Here is an 8,996-nt window from a genome sequence, read left to right on the forward strand (position 1 = left end):
TCAGAACCACACCCCTTTTAAGTAAAACTAAAGTCTTCTTCTAGTTTTCTGTCCTAAAGTCGTAATTTTCCGCTTCATCTATTCTCGTTACTACTGTAAATTGATTCTCGAATCATTTCTTGGTTTAATGCTGCAAAAATAATAGACTTTTTGAGGGAGAGAGATTTCCCCAACTTTGAATGAAGAATCGTCCTTTTGTTCACTTTGCCACATCGGACAAAGAGTTTTCCAACTTGGACCTCAATTTCTTTCAAAAAAGTCATGTCGGAGTCAAGATTTAATCTAACAAGCCATGAAGGGTCAATAGTCGAAATTTTTCGCTTGAAGCATTTTATCATATTTTTTTAATCGACGCGACAATCAAGTGACTGTTTGAAAAATTATGTCCCTTTTCGTGAGTTTTGTTCAGAAAGTTGACTCATTACTAGTAATTTCTGTATCCTAGCCAAGAACCTTTATCCTTTTTTCACTGAAACAATCGAAGAAGTTTCTTGAACATTGAGACGAGTTGAAAAAGGCTTAAATTTCACAAAAGTCGCGGACAGACCACTTCCTCTAGCTATATATTCACAATCAGAAGCCTGACGATTCAATCCAAGTAACTTTTAGCTCAAATTTGCTTCATATCAAAGGTCTAACATATCTACTCCTTTCGGGATTTCTTTACACATTTTTCTGCGTTTTTTTCATCGTTTTCTCAAGCGAAGACTAGATTGTCTTTTTATGCCTTGTCAGATAGGTAGGTGCAATCTCTCCCATGGTTAGTCCATCTAATATATTCTTTTGAATTAGTGGCGCCCAGTCCCTCCAGAAATGATGAGTTTAACGGATTGCTAATCAGACGCATGTATCCCACTTGTGAGATGGCGCTTACGCTTCGCATAGGCCCCTAAGCACTACTAATAGCAAATTGATTTATCTTTTATTATTAATCAAATGAGACTAGATTTGCCATTAATTTATTCTAGTCGATTAGGAGCTGAGTGCATCCGGAGGTCGCCTTATCTTTGCGAACTAGAAATTTGGGCTTCGTGGATTTGGTCATACTAGTTTACCCAATGCTTGTTACCGATAGCTTTTCTTTTTTTGAAAAATTATATTTTGTGCAATATTTTTCGGATTGTTGTCCCTAAACATGGAAATCTATAGGGCCATGCATAAGTGTGCAAGTAATAAAACTAACTCAATAATGGTAAACGTATAATTAAAATGACCGTAAAAACTACTTAAGTAGCATTGGGCAAAATTGTTGGGAAATTTGATGGTTGAAGAAGATGGAGATGTAGTAGATCCTTGATGTTTTAATGCGTGATGACGAACACTGTTCTTAAGGTATTATTTGCCCCTACTATTGTTGCTGCCGGATTTAGAACAAATATAGCTCGAGGATATATATTAAAGTCGTAGAGAAACGAGTTTAGCAATTATTCATATCTCTCTTGGAATTTCTCCTTGAATGTGTTAACGTTGTGTATGAAAAGAGAAGAAAAGAGAGTTTTGAATAAGTATTTTTCAACAATTATGGTTACTATAAATAATGTGTGAAGTGGTGTATATTCATAGACAATCAATCAACACATCAATAGGTATCTTATCCCCAACTATCATCACTTTTTATGTCAAAAGTCATTTCCTTTCATAATTATCGAGAACCTCTTTTTAGGATTCATAAATGTCTTGTCTTAACCAAGAGTCATGTATTCTTTTAACCAAGATACACCTCTTTTATGATAACAAACTATTTCAACAATTCCCCACTTAGTTTGTTATCTACACTTATTTACATAAATTCATACATATAAGAAAATATCTATTAAGATTTGAACCTTCAATTAGTGTAAATAATTTCATTAACGAAATCAATGGTAAAAACCATGATTTGAACCATGATTCCACTTGTTAATCAAATTATCACACATATGAATTTATATACATTCGGTTAGAAATTTCCTATGCCTAAGCACTATTATGGCCTTTTGCTCCTCCTGCATTCATGAACATTTACAAAAGTTCATCCGACTTTTATTAGAAGCGGCACTACTTCTTATGTTCATATAGGTGAAGTCTCTAAATTTGTTACCTTAGCATTGCCTTACTAAAACCTTGAACTTCATTAAGAGTGTTTTATTACACTCATCCTCTTAACTTTCCATGAGTACTAACCTTGTGCCCCAATACTTGATCACTGTTAAGTTACAATAGCTTGTTTTTATCCATTTAACTTTAATAATTTCATTGGAAATTATAAAGTTGGGTTTCCACCATGTTTGACTATCATCAATTGGTCTAAGACCCATTCCTTTGGCAATATTGCTTGTTAAACCTCTCGAGAGTCCCTTGGTGAATGGATCAACCAAGCTATCATTTATCCGAACATAAATTACTAAAATAACTCCATCAATAATTAATTGTCGAACATGCTCATGTCGCAAACTAATATGTTTAGATTTTCCATTGTATATTTTATTGTGTGCCCTAGACATAGTTGCCTCACTATCACAATGTAAAGATATTGCGGCCATTGGTTGTAGCCTTAACTTTATATCCATAGTGATATAAATTCAAATTCCATTGTTGAATAGGCTATACATGTTTGTGTCATTGATGCCCAAGAAACTGTACCATTTGCACGCTTGAAAACCTATCCAAATGTTGATTTGTTATCAATTGTGCTCGTTATCCAACCAGCATCTGAAAATCCTTCTAGTACTCCTAGTTGTCTTTCATAAAATAGACCATGATGCATTGTTTTCTTTAAGCAAACAAGACTTCTACTTATAGCCTTCCAATGCATAGTACTAAGATTACTAGTAAATTCGGACAATTTACACACAATAAATGCTATATCCGGTCTAGTGCAATGCATAGCATACATTAGACTTCCAATTGCACTAGCATATTTTAATTGTGCTAAAGGTTGCCTAGTATTTTCCATGAATTTAATTGATACATCATATGATACATTTAATTCTTTGATTCTCAAATACAGCTATTTGTGAACGATTTTCTTAACATAGTGGCATTGACTTAAAGTATAACCCTCACTGTGTTTGATCACTTTGATACCTAAAATTGTATCCACTTCTCCCAAGTCTTTCATTTTGAAACGAGAAGATAGATACTTTTTAGTTTCATCTGTACCATGCGTATTTGTATCAATAATCAACATATCATCTACATATAAGCAGATTATAACTACATTTGGTAAATTTTGAGTAAATGCATTTATTAGCATTGTTATGCTTAATTCCATATGATAAAACCACAAAATCAAATTCCTCATGCCATTATTTTGATGCTTGCTTCAAACCATATAATGACTTGTTTAACTTACAAAACTTATTCTCATTTTTGGGTAGAACAAAACCTTTAGGTTGTTCCATATACACTTAATCTTCTAACTTACCATTTAGAAAAGCTATTTTAACATCCATTTGATGCATATGCAATTCATAAATTGATGCCAAAGCTAATAAAACTCTAATGGATGTAATTCGAGCAATCGGTGCATATGTATCAAAATAGTCAATTCCCTTTTTTTGCTTATAATCCTTTGCTACTAACCTTGCTTTAAAGGTTTGTAGTGTACCATTAGGCTGATACTTTCTTCTAAATATCTATTTGCATCTGATTAGATTTGATCCAGGAGGCAAGTCAATTAATGTCAATGTATTGTTAGTTGTAATTGAAACCATTTCATCATTAATTACTTCTATGCCATCCTGATTTTCAAACTCTGATTTTGATTGGTTAAATTGGGCATTTCATCGACGCGACTACAGTGTTTTTTTCTAAATTGGCCACTCACGAGATAACTAGACTAGCTGAGTAGGCTATTAAGGACTTTAAGGTAGATAGACTGAGAATTCGACCATGAATCGATTTCTCAACCGTGCTCATCTTTAGAGATCATTACGGCATAGTTAAAAATCGAATTAAGATCAGAGATAGGTCAATTCGACTGAGATGAATCACCGATCGTGGGTGACTCCACTAAATTGGAAAATTCTCATTGACCGGCACTAACTTTATCTTATTATCGTTTTGGTACCCTGTGTCCGTATTTGAATTCTAGAGATTTTCACGATAATCGAGAATCGCCAATGTGTCGAGTGGGTTCATCATGGCTCGAAGAAATCGACCATGGGTCAGTTGTCCTAAAAAGTTCTGAAAACTACCCAGTAGTCTAGGTCATACTAAAAGCGCGTCCGAGTGAAATTAACCACTAGTCTAAGTCCAATTTCAGAAATTGAAAGTTCTGTGATGTCATGATCTATTTTAGGAATGTCGACTCATCGTACGAAAATTTTTCAGAGATTCCGAGATTTTTACGAAAAATCGATTTAGACGTCGCGGAAAATTAACGGAAATTCAAATGGGCTTAATTGAAGGGAAATTGGATTTCTAGACCGAGCTACTTGACGACAGGAAGGTGTGGAAATTTCGTAGGCTTTTATTCATCGGAATTGGACCCAATTTGGAGAATTGGCAAGAGAATTGAAGTTACTTAGTGAAATTCGGAGCCTTGGCTTAGGGGGCTGCAATTTTCGTATTAATGTGAGTTTATTATGAAATTTACTTGTTGGAAAGTAATAGGAGACCAAGTAGATAAGGTTGAAGGCTTTGTTGGCCAAATTCATCATGAATCAAGATATTTTTGTGGACTTTTGGACTCCATCCTCATCCATTACTCCCTCCTTCGTGCGTAGCCTCCCCGAACCCATCGCCCTTCTGCTTTTCTTCTTCTCCTTCGAACGGCGCCAGCTCCCACCGAGCGAAATTTCCACCGCCAGCAGCTGCAACTCCTTTCACCCGCGCCATCTGTCCACAATCCGGCCTCACTCGGTCAATCTCAAGCCCACAGAAGCTCTTCCGTTGACCTCGCAGCTTCCTCTTGCCAGCTGCCTTCATCCGCATGATCTTCAGCAGCGCCCGTGTCTTCATCTTGTCCGGTCGACTACAACAGCCCTCCGTTGATGCCAGCATGCCCACACGCCCATGTCTCTCTCTCCCAGCTCGTCCACAATCCACCGATCTTCTCTCTCTCTTCCTGCTCGGTTGTTCTTCGCTGCGGAGACCCCAAGTGAAGATTTCACCGAAGCCTTGTTGACCGTCATCTCCACCGAGGCTCTTGGAAACGGCCACGACCACGTTCTTCTTCAATTTGGTTGAATCTTTGCCGCGTGTCCTTCCTCTTCGTCCCCTGCAGCACACCAAAGACCAGCTGCTTCGGTCTTCCCCATCCCACACTCGAGCGACACCAACAGCTCCTGGATGCTTTGTTGTTCGGCCAGCGAAGCCCGTGTCTTCAGCCCACAAGTCAGCAATTCGGTCCTTCTTGAAGCCCAACGGTTGACCGTCCATCTCACTCTAGCGAAGCTTGTCCACCGAGCAGCTCCTTCGGCGTCCATCTAGTCCACCGCCTCACGCCTGCAGCTGTCCTCGGTTCCACCGAATTCCTGCAGCTTCTTCGAGTGGCCCACGAACAGTCCACATGAAGCCCAACGCCAGCAGCCTACCGAAGCAATGTCACGGCCCAATTCCACCAGGTGCAGTAGCCCAGCCGTGAGTTTTCAACTGCAGCAGGCCCATCCAGTTCAGCCCATCCTTAGTTGTTGTCCAGCTCATTTGAAGCCCGGCCCAGTTCAGTTTGTTTCAAGCCCAGTCCAGCAGATTCTTTTAGTGTTCGGTCCAAGCCTATAATTTCTTGGCCCTTGCAAAGTTTCTTGGCCCAACCCGAGTGTCTATCGTCACCGCCGAAATTTTGGGATTCGGCCGCCGTTGCGTCGCTGTCGCAGTGTTCCGATCTTTGCTTTGCCAAGTGAGTTTTGCTCACTAAGGGCGTTTGGGAAAACTTTGGGGGAAAGTCTTTAGGTAAATGCAAACACCTTTGAGTTAAAGGTGTTTTTCAAAACTCTGTCGTGTTTGGTAAATTGTATTTTGAAAGCCCTTTGTGAAACACTTTGAGCAAAATAGTGTTTGGGAAATTATATTTACAAAGCATCTTTATGTAAAAAAAAAAATTATCAAAAGAAAAATTAAAAAAATTGACCGGCAAGGGCGCGAACTCCGGCGACCTCCGGCGAACCTCCGGCGACCTCCGGCGACCTCGGATCTGGGGCGGCGAGGTCGCGCGACGCCATCGCGACCTCTGGCGACCCCGGATCTGGGGCGGCGAGGCCCGGCGACCTCGGATTTGGGTCGTGGCGGCGTCGCGCGACCTCCCACGACCTCCGGCGACCTCGGATCGGGAGGCGGCGAGGTCGCGCGACGCCGCCTCGACCTCCGGCGACCTAGATTCGGGGCGTCGAGGTCGCGGGAGGACCTCGCCGCCCCGAATCTGGGTCGCCGCAGGGTCGCGCGACCTCGCCCCCGGATGCGGGCGGCGAGGTCGCCCAACGCCGCCGCGACCCGGATCGAGGCGGGAAGGTCCTCCCGCGACCCTACCGCCCCAGATCTGGGTCCCGGCGACCCAGACCTTGCCGCGACCCACCCCCGGCGTCGGTCGCGTCACCCCCGACGACGGTCGTCTGGGCGACGGTCGCTGCAACCGCTCGCCTTTCGCCGGCGGTCGAGGAAGAAGAAGAAGCTCGCCCAAGAAGAAGAAGCTCGTGGAAGAAGACGATGAATAGTAAGGGCAAAGACGAACAAACGAAAAATAAACGAGGGTAATTTGGGAAGGAAATTTTTTTAATCCTCAAGCTCAGCATTTTCGGTAAGCTGAAAGCCCAAGGCAGCCCCACCCGCCTTGGGCTTTCAGGGAAAGCACGCATTTGGGGAATGCTGACCCAAAAACGAATGCCAAACGGGCTGGCATTTGCCCAAGGATGTTTAAGCCTCCAAAGGGCTTTGGGAAGTGGTTCCCAAACGGAGCCTAATACCTTCTTAGTTTGCTAATTATACTTAAATGTTGATTAGTGTTAGTTAAGTGTAATTAGGTGGTTAGATTAGAATTGATTAGTGATTATTAGTTAATTGCATTGCATATTAGTTGTTTGGTTAGTGTACTTAGATAGAGAATTGTTTATAGTATTTATTGGATGCTTCGTGGGATTTTTCTCGACCCTTATCGGGTGTTAATTAGGTGATTCGGGCCTAATTGGAATTTTTAGGAATTAAATATTAATTTTCAAAATTAATTATTTAATTATTTATTTTCCAGAACTTCAACTGGGATGGCCAATGACCAGGATTTTATGCTGATGATCGTGGTGCAGTCCGTTTATTTAATTGAGCTTTATATTGTATTCAATTGAATTTATTGTATTTATTTATTTAATATTTGAAATTTATTTATTTAATTATTTATTTGCCGGAAATTCAACTGGGATGGCTAGTGACCGGAATTTTGTGCTGATTGTCATGGTGCAGTCCGTTTATTTATTTGAGCTCCACATTGTGATTAATTAAATTGATTGTGCAATTTAAGGAATTATTCCTTAATTGATTGAATTTTAGTGGAATTGAATGACTGATTGGTAGGTGGCCGAGTATGACTATTTAGTATTTATAATGCCTTGATGAGCTGTACAGTGGAGAGAGTCGTGAGAGTGAACTGAGAACTCTATTGGCTGAAACTGATCAGGTACGAAGTATAGACAGGTGTGGTTTGGTGATTAAGGAAATCACTGTGTGAGAACGACGCCTTAAAGAACTCACGTAGACTGTCTATGACTTGTGGCAGGCGTGGTTCGGTGATTAAGGATATCATTGTGCAAAAACAGCGCCTTAAAGAACACAAGTAGACTGCCTATGAATCGTGACAGGCGTGGTTTGATGATGAAAGACATCACTGTTTCGAAAACAGCGCCTTAAAGAACGCATGTAGACTGTCTGTGATCTATGACGGGCGTGGTTCGGTGATGAGGAATATCACTGTGTGAAAACAGCGCCTTAAAGAACGCACGTAAACCTTCTGTTACTTATGTCACCTTGGCGAAAGCGACACCCGAGAAAATTAATGGAGCTCTGTGACTAAGTGTATTATTAGAGGTTTTATGGGATGGAGTGAATGACCTAGAAATGGTCCGACAGACATGTAATCGACTAAGTCGATTGATCTTTGCCTTGATTCGATGTTGTGACTTGATTAATTGAATAAGAATGACTATGAGTGGTCTTGTTGGCGTGTAATTGACTAGGTCGATTTGATCGATGCTTCGATCTGTGATGTGATTGCTTGGGTGCCTATTTGATCTGTGCTAATATGCAGGTGAAATCTGAGGCCAAAGTAAGTCCTCTGACTCATGTTGTGCATATGCAGCCCTAAGGTGTATTAGTTTACTAATCGGGTTTTAGGGGGTAGAACTTGCTGAGACGTAATCTCATCCCGATTTGGGGAAAACATTTCAGGACCCTGATGAAGAATCTGAGGAGAAAGAACTCGAAGAGGAGTATCTGAAGGAGAATCCCGAGGATGATCCAGAGTAGGATCCTGGTGACTGTTGCTGTAGAATCTAATTGAGTAGAAACCAACCTTTTTAGCATGGTTTGTATATGTACATGTGTGACTGAGTCATTATAGATGTACAAAAGAGTGTTGGTTTTCAGGTTCAATTTTCTAGTCCTACTTATATATCCCATTGCTTTATTGTTTGGGGATTTTTATAACTGCTTCCGCATGTGCTTTTAAAAAGAAAATGGTCGGTGATATGTAGTCCTGGGATATTGCATTTTAAAATCGACCAAAAGTAAGAGATGTGCGAGTGCCTGAGGGTTGGGGCGTGACAACTTCTTTCCAAAATGATGTGTCTCTCAATGACATAACCTCACTGAATGTCCTTGGATCTTCATCCAAGTAAAATAACATCTGTAATTTATTCACAATCTTTTATCTATCTCCTGTTACTAGGAGAGTTATAAAATTGGAACTAAAATCTTTTGTTTTCTTCACTCTTTGACGTCTCATTGGCTCACTTGTAGAATCAAATAGTTTTATTTTAATTGATTAAGATTTGCTTGTGTCAATTGTTGCTTGTGAATATGCTGAGGTATCA

General features: G+C 40.5%; 1 long non-coding RNA gene across 1 annotated transcript; it reads left to right on the forward strand.

Moving 5' to 3' along the window:
• The first annotated feature begins 4,664 nt into the window (after positions 1-4,664).
• Positions 4,665-8,610, forward strand: LOC120291426. Its single transcript, XR_005549463.1, has 2 exons — positions 4,665-5,821; positions 8,353-8,610. It is a non-coding gene; the product is annotated as an uncharacterized LOC120291426 (long non-coding RNA).
• The last annotated feature ends 386 nt before the right edge of the window (positions 8,611-8,996 follow it).

This window comes from Eucalyptus grandis, chromosome 3, assembly GCF_016545825.1.
Source record: "Eucalyptus grandis isolate ANBG69807.140 chromosome 3, ASM1654582v1, whole genome shotgun sequence".
Classification (NCBI taxonomy): Eukaryota; Viridiplantae; Streptophyta; class Magnoliopsida; order Myrtales; family Myrtaceae; genus Eucalyptus; species Eucalyptus grandis.